The sequence below is a fragment of the Peromyscus maniculatus genome, chromosome 1, assembly GCF_049852395.1.
Source record: "Peromyscus maniculatus bairdii isolate BWxNUB_F1_BW_parent chromosome 1, HU_Pman_BW_mat_3.1, whole genome shotgun sequence".
NCBI classification, from domain to species: Eukaryota; Metazoa; Chordata; class Mammalia; order Rodentia; family Cricetidae; genus Peromyscus; species Peromyscus maniculatus.
The window spans coordinates 21,370,549-21,392,492 of NC_134852.1; the positions used below are offsets into that span (position 1 = coordinate 21,370,549).

The window sequence follows — 21,944 nt, forward strand, 5'->3', positions numbered from 1 at the left end:
TTTTTCTAGATCACACACACATACACGCACACGCAAAATGATAGCACCAAAGCCCAATTTAGTGAGCCCAAGTTAATTTTTATTGTGATTATGAAGAGGAGTATGGGTAAGGGGTTACTTCCAAGAGTAGGAATTCACCCCTGTGCCTAAATCAGCTGCATCACAGAAAAGCATACCTTAATAGTGATGACAATTCATGGAAGCTGCAACCCTGGACTCTCCCTGCCCAACTGAAAACTAAAGTTATGGATTCAAGAATGTCCTCTCAGTAGGTTTCCTGGATGTATTCTTCTCCTTAGCAGTTATTTAATCCTTGATAAAGCTGTTAAAGGACATTAAAAAACCTCACAAGTTTTCACTTTCCTGGAGATGTGACATTTTGTTTACCTTCAGAGTCTTATGAGCCTTTCCTTCCTCCTGGAGGGACTGTCTGAGGAAAGCACTGTACAGCAAAATGGGTGATTTATAAAGTCACAGCAGTCAATGGTGCCCCTCAGTAACAGTGGGACATACAAATACAAATTGATACAAGTCATCAAGAAGACTAAAGCAAAATGAAACAAACAAACCAAAGGATGGGGAAAAGGGAAAATAGAAATAGGAAGAAGCAGGGTGTTTAGATGGCTCAGTGGGTAAAATGTATGTTGGGCAGGTATGAGAACCTGTTTGGATACCAGTACCCACATAAAAAACAGGCTTGCAGGACATGCTTGCAACCTCAGTACTGCTTGGGTGTGGGAATGGAAGCAACAGATACCAGTGGCTTACTGTCCAGTCAGCCTAGCTATAATGGTGAGTTTCAAGTTCAGTGAGAGACCCTGCTGCTGTGGATATTGCTCTATATAAATAAAACACTGATGGCCAGTGACCAGGCAGGAAGTAGGTTGCCAGGCAGGAAGTAGGTGGGACAAGGAGAGAGGAGAATTCTGGGAAGCAGAAGGCTGAGGAGGGAGACACTGCAGCCACCACCAGGACAAGCAACATGTAAAGACACCGGTAAGCCACCAGCCATGTGGCAAGGTATAGATTTATAGAAATGGGTTAATTTAAGATAAAAGAACAGTTAGCAAAAAGCCTGCCATGGCCATACAGTTTGTAAACAATATAAGTCTCTGTGTTTACTTGGTTGGGTCTGAGGGGCTGTGGGACTGGTGGGTGACAAAGATTTGTCCTGACTGTGGGCAAGGCAGGAAAACTCTAGCTACACCCTGCCTCAAAAACAAATTGGAGAGCAATAACAAGAAATATTCAAAGTTGAAATCTGGCATTCAGACATGCATGCATACTCAAGTGCACTCCCTCCCCATGAACATGCATGCATATAGCACACACGCACGCACGCACGCACGCACGCACGCACGCACGCACGCATGCACGCACGCACACGGGGGAGAAATTGAGACACATCTATCTCAATACATGCATAAAACACAACAGATGGGAAGCAATAAGTCGTTATAATACCTCCAAAAGTTCTCAGCTCCTTACTCAGTTCTGGAAACCAAAGATAATAAAGACTAAAATACAAGATAAAGACAGCAACTACTCCAGGGCAGGCCTCATGTTCCAGAGTAGTTGACCAACGTATAATAGACTCCACAATTTTTTTTTATGTGTGTATGTGTGTGCATGCTTTTATTTGGTTAAAGTTTATTGTTTGTTTTTCCTTTTCCTTTTTGGGTGTTGTTTTATTTTGTTTTCTTGATTTTAGTCATTATATATATATATATATATATATATATATATATATATATATATATATAATTTTGAGAAGGAACTTAAAGTTGAGTGGATAGGGAGGGGGAGAGGATCTGGAAGAAGTTGGGGGAGGGGCAGAACATAATCAAATGTATTTAAATTAAAAAATTATTTAAATAATAAGAAACATAACAAGAAAGTTGTAGAATAAAATATTATATGTGTGAGTCATGGGAGAAATTTTAAAGCACAGAAACCCAATTGGCTGAAAGAAAGTGGAAGTGAGACTAGGAAGAAGTGGGGACAGGGAAAGTGGATCCTAACAATTTGTTAAGAGGAAGATTCTCTGGTGAACTACTGCACAGAGGGGATAGGGGTATATTGTGTATCCAATAAAGCAACAAGAAAGCCTGTAGAATTGTTCATCATAGAGAAACACCACATATCTGAAGAGATGGATATGTTTGAATTGGTTTAAACGGTACAAGATGTATGCATGTATGGACTCATCAGATGGTATCCCACAAGTGTGTACAATCATCATGTTTATGTGTCATTTAAAAATAAATTAACAAAACAAGATCAAAATAAAAAAAATAAAAGGATCAGTGATCATACAGAGGACTCAAACTGATAGATGAAATAAGAAGTCAATTTTGGGTTTAGATGAGAAAGTTAACAATGTGGATGAAATGGCCAAATCTTTAGAGGAAACATCCAGTAATACAAAGTTATGACTAAACAAAGAAATTGAGCCCAGAATAGAAGCAAATAGAAATACTGCAAATAAAAGAGTCAGTCAGTTCAATAAAAAGCACAGCAGTAAGCATCAGAAGTGGACAAGGGCAAGGAAATGAAGGAATTTGGATTATAAAAGAGAGGACAAGTTGAGAACATATTGAATTCCTACAGCCTGGCATATCTATACTATTCTATATCTGTATCTGTAACTTCTGAACTGGTTGAGGGTGTTAGTAGAAGCAACAGATCCTGGTGGCTTGCTGGGTATCCAGCCTAGCTATAATGATGAGCTTCATGTTCAGTGAGAGACCCTGCCTCCATCCCCACAAATAAAATGGAGAGTAATAGTTGAAAACTTTCAAAGATGATATCTGGCATTCAAGATTGCATGCACAGCCAAGTGCACACCCCATGAACACAAATGCATATAAGCACACACACACACACACACACACACACACACACACACACACACCTCTGTGTGTGCATGTACACATACATACATGCATACATACATACATACATACATACATACATACATACAAACAGAGGAGAAGGGAGAGAATAATGAGATAAGTATGACTCAAGTACAAGAACTTAAATATATTCAAAGACAAAACCCCAGGAACCAACAGAGCAGAAAGATGAGGACAGAAAGTCTAGCAGCATCGACAATGTATTCAGTGAGGCTGTAGTAGTTTTCTTAACCCAGTGAAAGAAACAGATTTCTAAATCCAAATACAAGAGACGTTTATGTCATAGAAAACAGGATAATTATGCATGGATGGTTTGGATTTTGAAAATTAGATTAGTTCCACACAACAGACATGCACTTTCAAGACATACATGTTAATTGATAAGCAACGTGTAGTTTACCCACACAGTAGAATATTATTTGATCATAGAGAGATGGAAAAATGTGGGTAACTCTCCAAAGCATTAGTATGAATAAAAGAAGCCAGGCACAAACTATCACATGGTGTATGATTCCGCTGATGGGGAACATCTACAACTGTCAAATTTATAACAAAAGAAAGGTTTGTGGCTGTCAGGATCTGGGGGAAAAAGGAGGTGGGTGATTACTGCTTAGTGGGCACAGAACCTCCTTCTGTGATGCTAAAAAGTTTGGAACTTGGTGTAGGACACTGTTCAGCATTCTGATTGTATCTAAACTCAATGAGCTTAACTGTATTTCATGTGAGTTTTAGCTCCAGAAGTTTTAAGCTGTATATTTATTTCCATCAAAAAAATTAAAACATGTGACGAGAAGCTTTAGGTACCATGAGAGTTTGGATAACTTGCCTCAAACTAGAGGAACTTGATTTGAGCATTTTCAGGATTTCATTGAGGATGGAAAAATTCACAGAGTGTGGGCACCATAATCTCAAGAACCGAGGACTCTCAGTGAAGAAAAATGTAAATCAGGTGTAGGTCTGTGAAGCACCAGAATTCACCCCTTTGTGTCCTATTGAGAGCTGCTGGTAGCAAAAGTCCATGAGAGTATTCAACAGTGACAACTAGAGTTCAGAAGGTTAACCTATCAGAACTAAGGGTTGTGTCAGAAGAAACCATTTCTCAAGGCATCATGCAATTGCTGCCTTTTGAATGAACTGGCTGTCTCTTGTTGTAAACTTCTTGTGCAATAACACCTATGATTCTCCCCATTTAGCATGCATTTCCATGTTATGTGTACATGTAATCTCACGATTGCATCTCAGTCACAACTTTCCCTATACATTTGGGGTAATTGGATAACTGTCCCCAGCTGTGTTTATTTTTCATTAACAAATCTGGCCCAGGTCATTCTCCAGACAAAAGTATTTCAGCAAAGATACCTTTTTCCAAGGACAATTGCAGAGAAATAAACATTAGCTCATTTCACCCACAGATAGAGAAAATAACCACTAGCAATTAAATCCTCAACTCTGGGTTATTTACACAAGACCCTAATTTAAGAGATTTGCTGCTCACATTCCTGGGATGGTGTTTTAGCCACTTGATAGTTCCTGAGTTAAGGCAGTTACTTCCCACAGACCCAAGGAGACTGCTGTCAAGGCCAGATAGGTGATAAGTGCCAAGCTCCTTTCTTGTGCAAATTAAGTTTTACTTCCTCCTCAACCAGGTGCTATTCCTGGATTCCCTAATTGATTTTAGCCTTTAGTTGACCCTACCAGAGACCTCCCTTTTAGTCACTCCCCTTTTGGGTTGTAATTAGAGGCTGACATTTATTACTTTATGTGTGGGTCCTTTTCACCTCTCTCTGTGACCCTGAAAACTTCAAGCCTCAACTGCTTTGTCAGTTTGTTTATATATACTGGTTCCCTCACAGCCTGGGGAGAATGGATTTAGAAGAACAGAGATGAGGATGAAGATGGAAAGAACTAGATAGACATGAGAGAACAGCAGAAGGGACTGAGAGCAGGAGGGACTGAGAGGAGCTAAGTATAAGAACAGAAAAGAAAATGTAGATGGAACTGAACTTAGAAGAATAAAGTGAATGGACTAAAGAACTCAGTGTGCTCAGATTCATTTGCTATCCCTCAGATTAGTATACTTAGCTGCTTGTAGCATCTGTTCTGGACCCTAATGGAAATCTCCTCAAGGCAGTCACTTGGGGGGAATTTGGTAGTGTACTGATGGCAGATACACTGTAATAAGCCACCCCAAGGGATTCCCTTGGGTCACAACCCCACCATGTGAGAATGAGTTGATCATCAATGTATTTTGCTCTTTACACCCACCCCAGGAAAATAAGACATCACTGTAGACAAGAAAACAGACATTTATTATCAGAATGCTCCATGACAATAAAAGAAGAATTGTATCTAGAGAAACATCTGATGGATCTGTAACTTCTGTCTCTTCAAAAATACACGTTTACCTAAAAACTGAGGTGAAAAAAAACACGTTAGAATGAATGTCTCGGTCTCCCCTATTGTCCCAAGATCAATATCACGTGTGTTTCCTTCCCTCAGAAATAGTACTTTTTTCTTTCTCAGATGAGAGATCAGAATAGAATGAGTCCATGGGGCAGGACATATGGCCTAAGAAAAGTCCATGCTTCCTGATTGTAAAAACTGAATATACATTTTTTTATATATATAACAATATAACTTGTATGGTCCACTGTTTGAAAGACATTTAATTCATTGATCACTGTCATTCATTGATTCCTGTCAATGTTCAGGAAGTTTGTTTTAACCAATCAAAGTCACTGTGGGTGGAGATACAATTGAAGTGTAATTCATCACCGTAGATGAATGGAAAGACACAGTTAGCAACAGAAATTTCTGGAAAAGAGAACAATTTCAGAATACAAAATAAGCTCACATTGGAAACTGACTTTCAAATTGTTTTGTTCTTGAGGTTGGTCTCACTCTGTAACCCGGCTAGATTTCAAACTCACTCTATGGCCAACGCTGGTTATAGCTCATGTTAGTCTCTGTCTCAGCTTTCCAAGTGTTGGGATTGCAAGCTTGAGCTACCATGCATGACTCAGACTTGACTTTGGAATGTCTATTTTGGAGACAGGATAACAGTGGTTCTCTCATCACCCCCACACACACCTGAAGCTGGTGTCTCTTCCTGCCTTTCATGCCTGTGACATAAAATATCTGCAAAATCTCCAAGGAAGCCTCATTTTGGTCCAGAGCTGGGTTCTGATTGGAGATGATGGCTTTCTCAATAACAGTCCTTTAGCAATGAGGGATCTTATTTGTCAGAGTTCACACCCTGGTTTGAGTTCTCACCCTCTGTGTTGACCAGCTTTTGTCAGCTTGACAAAACTAGAGTCACCTGGGAAGAAGGAATCTCAATCAAGGATTTTCCTCTGTCAGATTGGCCTGTGTGCATATCTGTAGGGTATTTTCTTTACTAATGATTGATGCAGAAGGGCCTATGCCTTGGTGGACAATGTCATCCCTGGGAAAGTGATCCTGTTTTGTATAAGAAAGCAAGATACACAAGTAATGGAGAACAAGTGAGTTGGCAGAATTCCTCTGTGTTACTGTTCTCTGCCCATGCTTGTGTTCTCGCCCCAGTTTTCCTCAATGATGGATTAGGATTGCTAAGTGTTAGCTAAATAATCCCTCTCTTCTCAAGCTGATTTTTGTATTTAATCAGAGCAAGCAAAAGTAATTAAAATAGAAATTGGTACAGGAGTGAGGTATTGCTTAAAATGGACTTGACTGTGTTATTCTTTTTTCCTGTTTAGTCAACACTTTTTAACATATATTAGAAAATACTTAATTATCACATCAAAAATATGGATTCAATGACATAAATGCTTAGGATGAAACAAAACAGGAATTTAGACCTCAGGTCACCTCAAGAAAGATACTGAGTAAATAGTCCTGGGAGGCAATTTAGAAATCTCTGTTAGAAACAAGTATAGAAATAACTAATGACCTTTCTAGTTCTGTTTCTAGGAATTAACATAAGGCAAACTTTCTGCAGAGAGTTTAATTCCACACAGGTGTGGGAATGCTCCATGTGGTATTCTTTTTTTTTTTTTTAAAAAAAAAAAACTGATTCTTCTCTCATACATTGTATGCCAACCACAGTTTCCCCACCCTGACTGTGTTATTTTTTGGGAAGACTGTGAAGGAGCTGTGGAGCTTTGGACTGGAAGCAGCATTCTTCCATCATTACTGCCTCTGTTCCTGTTTGAGTTCCTTCCCTGTGACTTCCTTCAATGATGGACTGTGATGGTTAAGTGTAAGCCAAATAAACCCTTTCTTTTCCAAGCTGGTTTAGGTCAGTGTTTTATCACAGCATCAGACAGTAACTAGGACATATCTGTTTTCTTCTGTTCTGAAAAAAAAATATTTCCTGTTTTGCCAAAGTGATCTCTAACATCTCTCCAAGATCTCACTGCCATCCACATATTTCTTCTCCTTCTGTTTTCCTTCTCCTTCTTCTCCTTCTCCTCCTCCTTCTTCATTTTCTTCTTTTTCTTCACCTCCTCCTTCTCTTTCTCTTTCTTCTTCTCCCTCTTCCTCCTTCTCTCCCTGAGCATTTTCTTTTCCCTGTCTGTAGCAATAGTATAGCTGTGACATCTCCCAATGTATTGCTCCATGATGAAGGACTCACTTTTAACCACTAACCCAACACCATTGATTAACTACTTGCCTTCTCATGTTCTCAGAATAAGAAATAGCGTCAGGTGGGTTACGTTCTGACCACTAAAAATTCATGTTTGTAATAAGATGATTATGCTAATTATCTCAATTTAACCACCCATGGTGTGAATCTACATCTAAACATTATGTTCAACTTCCTACATATATTATTATTATTATTTGTCAATGAAAAAGGAAAGAACAAAGTGCAGAACCTTACATTGTCTTATTTTAGTCCCAACGGAGAAGGGAGTATTTTTCTTGAGTGACTAGGAGTTGGTTATTTAACTGGATCTTCAATATCTAATCTGTCTGCTTTGACCCAGGGGAGCCACTCATATCAGAACAATAATACAAGTAAAAGCTACATGGCAGAAAAGTGCAAGAACTTTTAAAATATCTAATGCTTTCTAAGAGGTGGAGGCTGGCATTTGAGATTCTCCCCAATAGAGTTGGTTGCTTTACCTTGTTTTGGAGGGTGTAAATGAGAGATCAATTCTGAAAGACAGAAGGAATGGACAAAGTATAAGCCATTTTCTAAAACACTGCATGCCCAGAATAACTATGAAATGCACATCAACATTCTTCAATGTCATATCAAGTTGGAGCTGCATATCTACCCAGGAAATGTCACATCAATCTATGAAAAGCCAGGAACTCCCACTCATCAGATTGAGCTCTTATTCTCCCAAATGTCTTCCTTGGTATAGGTTAGAGTCATCCACAATATTAAGTGCAATTCAGATTCTAACCACTTTTTATTGTTCAACAGCTTTCAACTCAGAAAATATTCTCTGAAGGACAATGACATTTATTGGGGATTAGCAAAACATTGCAGTGAGATTATTGGTGTCATAATAAAGGTTAGCCACATGTAAGGGACCAGGAGCAAGGGGGGGAAAGTGAAGGCAAAAGTAAAGAGGAGTTTCAGGTAAATTTAGATTGGAATTGTCCTCAATTATTCATGATTAGGGTGGTGCTAACTCAAAATTCAAAAGACATCTGTGGGAAAATGTGATTGACAGAGCATTTCTGTATAAGTATGTATAAATCCTGTGGGTACAGATTTGGTACTGAAATTATTTCACTTGCAGGAAAATGGATCACGTAATCCCATACTCTAAAAACAAATACAGATTTTTCTTTCATATGTGGATCACACACACACACACTATATATATATATATATATATATATATATATATATATATATATACATATATATACTACTTGCCTTCATATATATATATATTCACATCTATATAGTATATCGGTCACATTGGATCCACAATTGTGAAACAGAGGAAGATGAATGTTTGTGCTTAACTGTCTTTCTCATTTTATGCAGTCCATAACCCAAGCCAATAAATTGGTGCCATCTACTTTAAGAATGTGTCCTATTTCAAATAATCTCATCAAGAAAATTTCTCACAAGCATGACTAGAGACTAATATAATCTAGATAATCCCTCACAGATACACTCATAGTCTCATGCTGTGGGATTGTCTGTATGTCAAATTGCTCTGATTGGTCGATAAGTAAAACTGATTGGCCAGTGGCCAGGCAGGAAGTAGGCGGAACAAGGAGAGGAGAATTCTGGGAGGTGGAAGGCTGAGTGAGGGAGACACTGCCAGCTGCCACCATGACAAGCAGCATGTGAAGAAGCTGGTAAGCCACGAGCCACCTGGCAAGGTATAGATTTATGAAAATGGATTAATTTAAGATATAAGAACAGTTAGCACTAAGCCTGCCATGGCCATACAGTTTGTAAGCAATATAAGTCTCTTTGTTTACTTGGTTGGGTCTGAGCGGCTTTGGGACTGGCGGGTGACAGAGATTTGTCCTGACTGTGGGCAAGGCAGGAAAACTCTAGCTACAGTCTTGTCTCTTATGTGACTATAGATCCTGTCAAGTTGATCAATATAATTAATCATCATTCAGATTATATATGACATGAAATTGGAAAGGAGTCTATTGAGGGGAGGAAGGAGATCTACAGAAGAGGGCAGAGGGACATTGGAGGCTAGTGATGAAAAAGGGATCAATAAAAGCAAAGGATGCATGAAAATCCATAGTGAGAATACAGGAAAAATGAAACTCTATAGAGAGTACATAGACATTTGTCATATTATATAGCTAACTTTATACTTCCCAATACTTATACATTAAAAGTATACAATATGTTTAAATGCCTTATAACTCATATCTTATACAAAATCATATTAGAGAAACTTTATAGTGAATTAAAACCATTATTTTGTAAGCTAATTATAAAACTCATAAAAAGAATACAGGTAACCAGCCTATTTCCCCATTGGATGTGAACAGTGTGAATGTGAATAATAACCTCAGAGAACTTACTCAGACTATGTGAATGTGAATAATAACCTCAGAGAACTTACTCAGACCATGATACAGCAAGACATTTTAAAGACCACTTTAGAATGTTGGGGAAGCAAGCACAGAAAGACACAATAAAATCATGTGACCATTTTCATTAAAATGAGGGAATGTCTCTTCTCAACTGAGTGCAATTTATTTTGCACTACTTTCTTTTCCCCTATACAAAATTTATTGATATGTAGTCATATGATTGGCCTCTTTATTGACAGCATTCTAACCTGGGTTATTCTTACTTCCTTTAAACCTTTGGTACCAATAAGATTCTAAATCTGATCTAAGAGCTGAATGTGTCTCAGTTGGCTGAGTGCTTGTATAGCATGCACAAAGCCCTTGGTTTCATTCCAACAACACATAAACTGAGTAGGAATGATGGCAGTTGTCTGTAATCTCATCACTCAGGAGGTAGAAGCTGGAAAATCAGGAGTTCAAGGCTACCTTCATTCATTTATAGTGAATATGAGATCTACTTGGACTGCGTAAGACTTCTTTAAAACACACTACTACTACAACAAAACACTCTAACTCTTCATTAGGTGCAGAGTATCCTCATGCTCTGTATATTTCAAACTGTCATGCGTGAGAAGCCCAACTTTCTCTAGGGCTCTGCATTTCTGTGAACATAGCTTCAGGATGCTGGCCACTCTGAAGAACTCCTCTATCCTTTCTGATTAACCCTCACAACTTCACTGTAAGATAAGACCCCTTGTTCTACACTGCATTTACTTGTCTCCTGAGGTGATGCCATTGATATGCTTCAAATTTCAAGTGGCTTATAAAATGAATCAACATGAAATTTCTCCCCACCAAACCTGACCCCAGTCACCCTGATATCTGCCCCACAGGCAACCCATGTCATGTGTGTTTGAAACTTACAGACACTTTCAGTGAACACTTAGCTAAGAAGGCATTAATACATTACTATAATGCAAAGAATAGCTGAGACCATATACTATTTATTTGAGACTTTGCTTTTTTAACAACAGACTTCAAAGAAATTTCTAAATCCGTCCAGTATAATCTTCCTCTCTCATGAAAATTTTTATTGCAGTGTGAGCACTGAGACCAAGGCTCCTTCACAGGTAAAGTCACCTGTTCTGTGCTCACTCTATCAAGGAAGGGAAAAACAACAGTTGAATCCATGGCTCTTTGCTCTCCATTTGCTAGACTGAAAAGCTATCATGGATAGTTGGTCTCCAACCTTTTTCATGTCTTACTTGCTTTGTACTCTCGACCTTCAATTCTCACCCCCTCTTTTCCACCTCACCTGCATTCAGTCTGAACATGCAGACAGCTAGCGACAACCAGCCCACAAGATGTCTCATCACTGCCTCCAGATGGCACACCCAGGAGCAAACCTTGCTCTGAATTTATACTCTCTCTTTCCGCTCCTCCTACTCTGTCTGCTCACACACTTCCTCCACAGTGAATTCCCTTTGTCCTAAATGACTTAGAGTGATGCAACATCTGTCTTAGAGTGATCCATGGTGTCATTCTAAAAGTGTCTTTCCAAGGGAAATTTGGCTTTGTTAACACGACAGCCAATCTGAAAAGCTTTCAGTTTGTTATCTTTAATCTCTATCCTTTTCTCTTTGAGACATGGATAGTAAAGTGATAGACATGTATTCATTTGAAATAATTGACTTTGTGCAATTACAAAACAATTCATTGCATGTGTATAGAAAACCAGGAGCTAGCAACCCAGAAGACAAAATTTATTTTCTTGTTTAATCATTGCCATTCAAGTGATTCTGGAGAGTTATTTTTGCATTTGGAGCCTAATTTGGGAGAGAAAAGGGTACTGTTTAAGTTAATTATTTTCCATCATAGCACAGTCTTGAATCAGAACTACCGCAAACCAATATGTATATATGTATACATTTCTGGGAATGAAAGTTCCTTTCCCATACCTCTTATTCTTAGAGTGATATTTGTGGCTGGGAGTTAGCTCATCCTTGAATTATTTATATGCCTCTTTCCTGCTTTGTTGAAGAACATTCTTATAATCCTCTTTACTGTGGTCATAACTTTTCCAAGTGACAAGGCAGATATGTTCCAGAATATTCATGAAGTTACTGAAGTTATGATAAAAGTGTACATAGCAATTGAGGAGTGGTCTAAAGATTTGCTTTGTAATACATGCTAAAGGACATTTTGATCAAAGGCCAGAACATCTCACCCTCTGGAAAGACTGTGACAAGCATCAGAGAGAACCCATTATTCCTTTCTTGCTCAACTGGATATTTATTATGTCCCGAGGCTCTTGTCACTTGCACTAAAGATAATGTTTTCCCATTGTCTTAGAACCAAGGCTAGTACTTTACCAATGATACTAGGTAGATTGAAGCAAGCTTGAAAGAGAAATTTTACTTGAGGTTAAAAAAGAAACCTATAAAATGGCAGAGCTGAGCTTAAATCCCAAAGCTTCTATATAAATACTGCATTTTCAGATCCGTGAAAACTACCAGTGATTCTGATACACACAGATTGTATAAAGGTTGAGTTTTGTGTGGAAGGCAAAAATAAAGAGGTACTACAATGCATTTGTATTTTACTCTTCATTTCAAAGATGAGTCTATAACTTGTTAAAATATATTCACTGGATTTCATATAGATGAATGACAGCATCATGGAATTACCACTCATTAGTGGGGATTGTATCTGAAAACTCCATCTGTGGCAGAAGACGCTGAATATCTATCTGTGTTTCATGGTCACACATCAGAAGAAGAGTAATAGGTTCTCACCTTCCTTGAGTATTTGTTGCTCACACACAAAAGGAGTCCAGCTGAGAAGGAAGCCCATCAATAGCGGGAGGGTCCCTGAAAACATACATACAAGTAACATTATACAAACTGAGCAGGTTATGTTTAGGGGTACACATGTGTACACATGCATGTAATAGTAATTAATGAAAAATGAGATCATGGATTTGAAAAAGGGCATATATGAAAGGCTTTGGAAGGAGAAAAGAGAAAGGAGAAATGATATAATTGTATTCTTAAAAATAAAAGAAAAATATAAAAATTAATAGGAGATGATAGAAAATAGTAATAACCACAGAAAATTGTATCCATGTACAAAACTGTAAAAAAAAATTAAGAAGAAAATAGACTAGTAGTATGATGAGGATTTTGCTTTGAATCTGAGGCTGTTCCTTATAGGAAATGCTTTTATTTATAAAAAAAAGTTTATTGCATAAGTTTCAGTTATCTAGCAAGGAGACAGATAGCTGTTAAAATATCTAGCAAGAATCTACTTAATGATTTGAAAGTAAATGTATATAAAAAAGTGTAGTACAAATGTGCCCAAGGTAGTCAGGTAACAATGCTTCTTGGAAAAAATGGAATTTTATGACAAGAACACAAAAGATTGTACAGAAACACACAAAGGAATATAATAGAAAGTTATTGATTTTCATATGAAATAAAAAGTTTCTTATTTTCTCCTTCTTAGAAGAAAGTGGCCAGAGGTCAAGATCTAGTCAAATGATCTCATAATGTATATTTCTGTTATTGTTTATACTCTTTAAAAAATTTTAAAATTAAGTTAATTAATTAATTAATTTTACATCTCAAACGCAGCCTCTTCTCCCTCCTCTCCTCCCAACCCCTCCTCCTACTTCCCCACTGCTCACCACACAATCCACCCCTCCTCCAAATTCACTCAGAGAGGACCAGGCCTCCCATGGATATCAGCAAAGCGTGGTATACCAAGCTGCCTTAAGACCACGCACCTCCCTCTGAGGCTGGGCAAGGCAATCCAGCATGAGAAGTAGATTCTCAAAATCCAGCCAAAGCACCAGAGACAGCCTCTGCTCCCATTGTTAGGGGTCTCCCAATAGACCAAGCTATACAACTGTCACATATATGCAGAGGGCTTAGGTTGGTCCCATGCAGGCTGCTTAGTTGTTGGTTCAGACTTTGTGAGTTCCCATGAGCCTGGTTAGCTTTTTCTGTGGGTTTTTCCCTGATGCCCCTGACCCATTGCTCCTAAATCTCTCCCCCTCTTCTCAGCAGGACTCCCTGAGCTAGCTCGGTCCAGTGTTTGGCTGTGGTCTTTGAATCTACCTCCATCAGTCACTAGATGAAGGCTCTCAGATGAGAACTGGGGTAGTCACCAATCTAATCACAGGGGATGGTCAGTTCAGGCTATGCATCCACTGCTGCCAGGAGTTTTAGTTGGGGCCACCTTATAGATTTGTGGAAGTTTCCCTTGCATTAGGCTTCTACCTCATGCCATAAAGTCTCCCTTTCCAGTTTTTCCCCCAGAACTCTTCCCTCTTGCCACCCCTGATTCCAATTCCTCAAGTTCCCATGCCCACCCACCCCTAGTTCAACCAGAAATTCTCCTTTATTTACCCTGCCCAGGGAGATCCATGTGTCCCCCCTTGGGCCTTCCTTGTTACCTAGCCTCTCTGGGTCTGTGGAGTGAAGCATGCTTATCCTTTATTTTATAGTTATTAACCACTTATGAGTGAGTACATTCCATGTGTGTCTTTCTGGGTCTGGTTATATCACTCAGGATGATTTTTTTCTAATTCTATCCATTTGCCTGTGAATTTACTGATGTCATTGTTTTTAACAGCTGAATAGTACTCCATTGTGTAATTGTACCACATTTTATTTATCTATTTTTTGGTTGAGGGTCATCTAGGTTATTTCCAGTTTCTGGTTATTATAAATATAGCTGCCATGAACATAACTGAGCAAGTGTCCTTGTGGTATGATTTAGCATCCTGTGAGTACAAGCCTAAGAGTGGTATCACTGGGTTTTGAGGTAGATTGATTCCTAGTTTTTCTGAGAAATTGCCATATTGATTTCCAAAGTGGGTGTACAAGTTTGCACTCCCACTGGTCTTCCTGGAAAAGAGGAAATGACAGTTGTCCTCATGGAATTGTGCCTTGAATTCTATTGTATCTGCTCTGGTGTTTCTCTGACAAAACTTTTGCTTGTAGTTTCCATAGCCCTTCTCTAATAAGAAAGGCACTTCATTTCTTTAGGTATCTAACAACAGCCTTTTATGTTTATATACTGTTTTACCTAGCTAAATTCTGATTCATTCCAGGCAAACCACAAATGTACCACTTCTTTAGGTGAGACCTTCAGTTCCATGGCAGGCAACTCTATCTCCATCCAGTCTGGAGTCCAGGAGTCAGACTCCAACACATCTGTCAACATATGTCCAACATCTGTCAACAAGAATAGATTCTCCCAGAGGCCTTGATCCTTAGTTTATAAATACCCATATTCTTGTGGTGAATGGTGACATGTCGTTATCCTCAAATTTGAGTCCCAACTTTCTCTTGTGAGAAGACCAGGAGTATTGGATTACATGTAATCTGGCAACTGTGTTAACTTAATTACCTCTATGTAAACTCCTGATGTCCCCACATTCTTAGTACCTAATCCTCATACTCTGAGGTAGAAGAGGGCTGAAGGTTAAGGCATTTAAATTATTGGAATAAGAAAATTCAACCCAACCCTCTAAGACTGCAACTGTTCCCTGAGACAGAGCCTGCCAGTGGCGATTGGACTAAGAGGTGAGCTTTTGTTTAGGTGTGGCCTAGGGGCACAACCCTGCACCCCCACACCACCACCCATTGCAATCCCAGTTACAGTCCAGGCAGGAGGCAGACCTACTGCAGACAGGTCAGACTACCACCATCCCCCACCAGACCCTGTAACCCTCCCCTCCCAACATGTGCTGAGCTACTCCCTGAGACAGAGCCCAGGAATGCCAATTGGACTAAGCTAGTGCTGCTCCCTGAGACAAAGAGTCCATCAATACCAATTAGACCAAGAGCTCCCACTGGACCAAGAGTATTGATCAGACCAAGAGAGGCTCCCTCAGACACAGACACCTCTTGCACCAAGTGGAGAAAGAGATGGGTAGATGCCAGTGCAAAAATACAGTCACCAACATAAAAACTAATATGGCTCCATCAGAACCTACATCAGCAAGATCTGAACATCCCAACACAGAAGAAACAGAAGAAATCGACCTTAAAATGACCTTAAGAAGATGTTACAGATCTTAAAAGGGGAAATGAAAAATTCCTTTAAAGAAATCAAGGAAAAGTCAAACAAAAAATGGGCATAGTTCAGTAAATCCCTTAAAGAAAGCCAAGAGAAAGCAATTAAACATGTGAGGGAAACTGTTCAAAATTTGAAAACTGATATGGAGACAGTAAAGAAGACACAAATTGAGGGAATTCTGGAAGTAGAAAATCTGAGTAAACGAACAGGGACCACAGATGCAAGCATAACCAACAGAATGCAAGAGATGGAAGAGAGGATCTCTGGCATTGAAGATACCGTAGAGGAAATAGATTCATCAGTCAAAGAAAAGAATAAAGCCAACAAAGTCAGGACCCAAAATGTCCAAGAAATTTGGGACACCTTGAAAAGACCAAACCTAAGAATAATAGGGATAGATGAAAGAGAAGAATACCAACTCAAAGGCACAGAAAATATATTCAACAAAATCATAGAGGAAAACTTTCCCAACCTAATGAAGGAAATGCCTATAAAGATACAAGAAGGTTACAGAACACAAAATAGACTATACCCAAACAAAAAGTCCCTAACCACATAATAATCAAACCACTAAACACACAGGATAAAGAAAAAATACTAAGAGCTGCAAAGGAAAAAGGCCAAGTGTCACATAAAGGCAGACCATAAGAATAAGACCTGACTTCTCAAAAGAGATTCTAAAAGTCAGGAGGTCCTGGACAGGCATTATACAGACACTAAGAGACCATGGGTATTTGCTGGGTATAATACCCAGCAAAACTCTCAATCAACATAGATGGAATAAACAAAATATTCCATGATAAAACCAGATTTAAACCATATCTTTCCACAAATCCAGCCCTATAGAAAGCACTAGAAGGAAAAATCCAACCTAAAGAAGTTAGATACACCCAAGAAAACATAGGCAATAGATAGTTACACACCAACAAATACCAAAGAAGGGAAACATACAACACTACCACCAAAAAAATAACAGGAATTAACAATCACTGGTCATTAATATCCATCTTATGGGGGCATTTTCTTAATTGAGGTTCTCTCCACTTACATGACTCTAGTCCATGACAAGTTGACAGAAATCCTTCTAGCACATCATTTTATATTGTATTTTGTTATATTTTCTTTTCTTGATTTGTGGAGGTTTGTTGTACTGTGTTTTTCCTTTTTGAAAAAAAATTAAAGTTGGATTGGTAAGGACTGTGGAGGATTTAGAAGGCCTTGGGGAGGGGATGATATGTTCAAAATATACTCATAATTAATCCTCACACCTATGAACATATGATTTTAGACAAAGAAGCCAAAACTGTACCATGGAAAAAAGAAAGCATCTTTAACAAATGGTGCTGGCATAATGGATGTCAACATGCAGAAGATTGCAAATAGATCCATATCTGTCACCGTGCACAAAACTCAAGTCCAAGTGGATCAAAAACCTCAACATAAAATCAGTTACACTGAACCTGATAGAAGAGAAAGTAGGAAGTATTGCATTGCCACTGGACATCACTTCCTAAATATAACACCAGTAGCACAGACACTGAAAGCAACAATTAATAAATGAGAAATTTTGAAACTGGGAAGATTTTGTAGGGCAAAGGACATGGTCAATAAGACAAAGCAACAGTCTACAGAATAGGAAAAGATCTTCACCAACCCCACATCTGACAGAGGGTTGATCTCCAGAATATATAAAGAACTCAAGAAACTAGACATCAAAATACCTAAAAATCCAATTAAAAATGTGCTACAGAGCTTAACAGAGAATTTTTAACAGAAGAATCTCAAATGGTTGATTTAAGGAATTGTTCAACATCCTTAGTCATCAGGGAAATGCAAATCAAAACAACTCTGAGATACTATCTTACTCCTGTCAGAATGGCTAAGATAAAAAACATTGAAGACAGCCTATGTTGGAGAGGATGTGGAGTAAGGGGAACATTCCTCCACTGTTGGTGGAAATGCAAACTTGTACAGCCACTTTAGAAATCAGTATGGTGGTTTCTCAGAAAATTGGAAATCAATCTTTCTCAAGACCTACTAGCTACACCACTTTTGGGCATATACCCAAGGAATGCTCAAGCATACTACAAGGACACATGCTCAACATGTTCATTATTCATAGTAGCCAGAACCTGGAAACAACCTAGATGCTCTTCAACTGAAGAATGGATAAAGAAAATGTGGTACATATACACAATGGTGTACTACTCAGCAGAAAAAACCAGTGACATCATGAGGTTTGCAGGCAGATGGATGGAACTAAAAAATACCATCCTGAGTGAGGTAACCCAGACTCAGAGAGACAAACATGGTGTGTATTCACTCATAAGTAGATACTAGATGTAAAGCAAAGGATAACCAGACTGCAACCCACAGCTCCAGGGAGACTAGCTAGTAAGGAGGACCCTAGTAAGGACACATGCATCGCCCAGCAAAGGAGAAATAGATGAGATCTACATGAGCAAACTGGGGGGTGGGAGGAGCAATGGAGGGCAAGGAATGGGGAATGAGAACATAGGGGAATGGGAGTTTTAAACTGGAACAGGGATAGAGTGGGAGATCAAGGAAATAGTTACCAGGATAAATGAAGACATCATGGGAATAAGGAGAAACAGAGTGCTAGGGAAGTTCCTAGGAATCCACAAGGATGACTCCACCACAGACTACTGGCAATAGTGGAGAGGGTGCCTGAACTGTCCCCTCTGGTGATCAGATTGTTAAATACCCTAACTGTCATCATAGAGCGAGCCCTCATCCAGTGACTCAGAGAAGCCGATGCAGATATCCACAGCCGGGTGCCAGACTGAGTTCCAGGAATCCAATCAATGAAAGAGAGGAGGATTCTATGAGCAAGGGTCGTCGAGACTATAAAGGAAAAAAGTACAGAGACAACTAGGCAAACTAGTAGAAACACATGTACTGTGGACCAATAGCTGAGGAGCCCCCATTGTACTGGACTAGGCCCTCTGGATAGGCAAAACAGTTTTTTAGCTTCACCTGTTTAGGGGGCCCCCAAGGCAGTGGGATAGGAACCCGTCCCTAGTGCATGAGCTAGTATTTGGTATCTAGTGCCTATGGTGAGACACTTTGTGTAGCCTTGGTGCAGGGAGGGGGCTCTTGGACCTGCCTCAACTGATGGTACCAGGCTCTGCTGACTCCCCATGGGAGTTCTTGCCTTGGAGGAGGTGGGAATAGGGAGTGAGTTGGGGGAAGACTGGGGGGCAGGTGGAGGGAGGACAGGGGAATCTGTGATTGATATGTAAAGTGAATAAAAAAATTTCTTAATAATAATTAATAATAATAATAAGAAGAAGAAACAAAAAAAGAAAAGAAAAAAGTGCCTTACAAGTTTGCCTACAGCCCAATCTTATGGGGGCATTTTCTTAATTGAGGTCCCCTCCATTTACATAACTCTAGTCCATGACAAGTTGACAGAAATCCTTCTAGCACAGCATTTTATATTGTACTTTGTTATATTTTCTTTTCTTGATTTGTGGAGGTGTGTTGTTGTACTGTGTTTTTCCTTTTTGAAAAAAATTAAAGTGGATTGGTAAGGACTGTGGAGGATTTGGAAGGCCTTGAGGAGGGGATGATATGTTCAAAATATATTCATAATTAAAAATCATTTTTAAAAATAAAAAATAATAAAATGATAAAAAATCATTTTAATAATAAAAATATAATAAAAAGAAAATCTCCCAACCAAAAACAAACAAACAAGAAATCACAACTATCAGTAACGTCCTCATCACCAGACTTTATTTACTCCTATAAAGTAAACAGAGGCTGAAGGAACCCTTTCTCTCGTCTTCAACTGTGTGGTGCCTTTAAGAACGAGGCTGACCTTCTTCATGTCTTCATGACTCAGTACCAGGAAGTTGTCCCATTCTTTCATGGACAGCCTGCCATGGGTGTGCTCAAACCATGATCCATTTATGCTTGTGTAGAGAGGAAGAAAGTGTCAATCAGAAAACATGAGAATGGGACAGCTTGATTTTCTTCACTTTTCTGCTTTACTAAGAAAAATTAAACCAGTCTGCATTTACAGCATTCAACATGATGTTTGATGTACACATACACACACACACAAATAGTGAACTGATAAAATCAAGTTCATTAACAAACTCATCACCTAATACATTTACCACTGGAGACATCCTACTGGCAGGTTGCAAGGACAGGAACATGTGCTGGGAAAATCAGTCACACTAATACAGGAAGTCAGAGGGTCTAGGGCATGGCCAGGCTTGGACATTTTAGTTACTATCCAGTCTGGAGATCTATCTTAACCCCTTCTGAGGGAGAGCCCCCACCCAATGGCATCCATATCTGAGGTTACTATATTTTTTAAGAGTGTCTCATTGAGACCCAGCCTCCAAAATGTGGATCATTGGAGACATTCTAAGAATAGCCTTCTACTTTATGCCAAAGTTTTATGTCCATTCACAGTGCTAGTCTGATGTGTTTTCCAAAGTCCCAGTGTCTTTACTGTTCTTGTTCTGGGTGTGCTCACTCTTTACGTATCAGTTTCCATTGCACACTTGCACTGCTCCCTGTTACCTGAGGGGCTAACTGAATCAAGTCAGGAGAGAAGCCAAGAGTTCAGACAGGTTAAGGCTAGTAGGAAACATGAATTCAAAGAGTCTAAAACTTGACTGGAGGCTGAGGGTAAATGATCTACAAAGAATTTGTACAGCGAATGTGAATTAGGCAATGCATGACAGAGTTAGGTCACTTAAAGAGGCTGAAAGTTGGACTCAGGAGATGGCTCAGTGGAAAGCATTTGTCAAGCATGTGTGAGGACCTGAGTTTGAATCCTCAGAAACCATGTAAAGATGGTGGTACAGCTTCTGTTTGTCACACTGATGTTCCTTCCCTGAGATGGCAGTGGAGACAGAAGATTTCCCTGAAGGTTGGAAACAGCTAATCTGGCACACACAAGATGAACAAGAAATAAGAGACCTTGTTTCAAACAAGGTAGATAGCAACACTTGATGTTGTCTTCTGACTTCAACACTCAAACCTCAAACCTTAGCACAAGAATGCCCACATTCACACATAGGCATTCATGTCATCATAAACCAATATACATATATACATCATGAGAAAAGCCAAATATAAGCCAGATGTGGTGGCACAGATCTGTAATGCCAACACTCAGGAGGTAGAGACAAGAGAAGTTCTGGAGTTCAATGTCTTTTTCAGATGCTCAGTGAATGTGTCCCAGCCTGAACTCACCTAGACTCTGTCTCAAAACAAACAACAGATGCAAAAGCATGTCAGTGAAGATACAAGTAATAAGCTTATGACATATGTCTAGATGATAATTAACAGTGGTTTTGTCATGAAACAAGTAAAAAGATATTTATTTTGCGCAATGATTACAAAGGGTGTGTCAACAAGCCTGGCCTCACTCTTGCTACATAGACAAGGATGGCCTTGAATTATTGATCCACTTCTCTCCACTCCAAGAGTTCTGGAATTAAAGGCTTGAACCTTCCTACTGAGCCTGGATGTTTGTTATTTGTTACACTCTAATTGTTACACTCCAGTGACAAGATCTAATGCCTGGATCCAACAACAAATAACCACAAAATCTGTGTGTTAGTGGGGAGTCGTTTTCAACAAGCATACTAGTCAGTACCTTCCTCATGGTGATGTGTACTAGGAAAACAGAAAGATATGATGATAGAGACACATGGAAGGAATGGTGTATTATTTGGTGTTGGAAAGAAAGATTCCCATCAATACAACAATTTATTGGCTGAAATCAACTGAAGGTATGAATCAAGGTTGTATGACATCATTAATAATCACACCAGTGAAGTATGTGACATAGGTACCTGTTTGTGTGTGTGTGTGTGTTTGTGTGTGTGAGAGAGAGACAGAGGCACAGAGTCAGAGAGATAGAGACAGAGAGACAGAGACAGAGTGATAAAAATAGAG

The 21,944-nt window shown here is 39.1% G+C and overlaps 1 protein-coding gene and 1 long non-coding RNA gene across 2 annotated transcripts in view; both read right to left on the minus strand.

The window, feature by feature from the left end:
* LOC107399359 (3-beta-hydroxysteroid sulfotransferase-like) overlaps positions 1–21,944 on the minus strand; it is a 230,626-nt gene that overhangs the window by 136,151 nt on the left and 72,531 nt on the right. The gene's annotated exons all lie outside the window — the stretch shown is intronic.
* On the minus strand, positions 5,640–11,291 carry LOC143273101 (uncharacterized). The gene is made up of 3 exons (XR_013051014.1): positions 11,227–11,291; positions 8,025–8,057; positions 5,640–5,729 (listed from the first exon to the last, which is right to left on the minus strand). It is a non-coding gene; the product is annotated as an uncharacterized LOC143273101 (long non-coding RNA).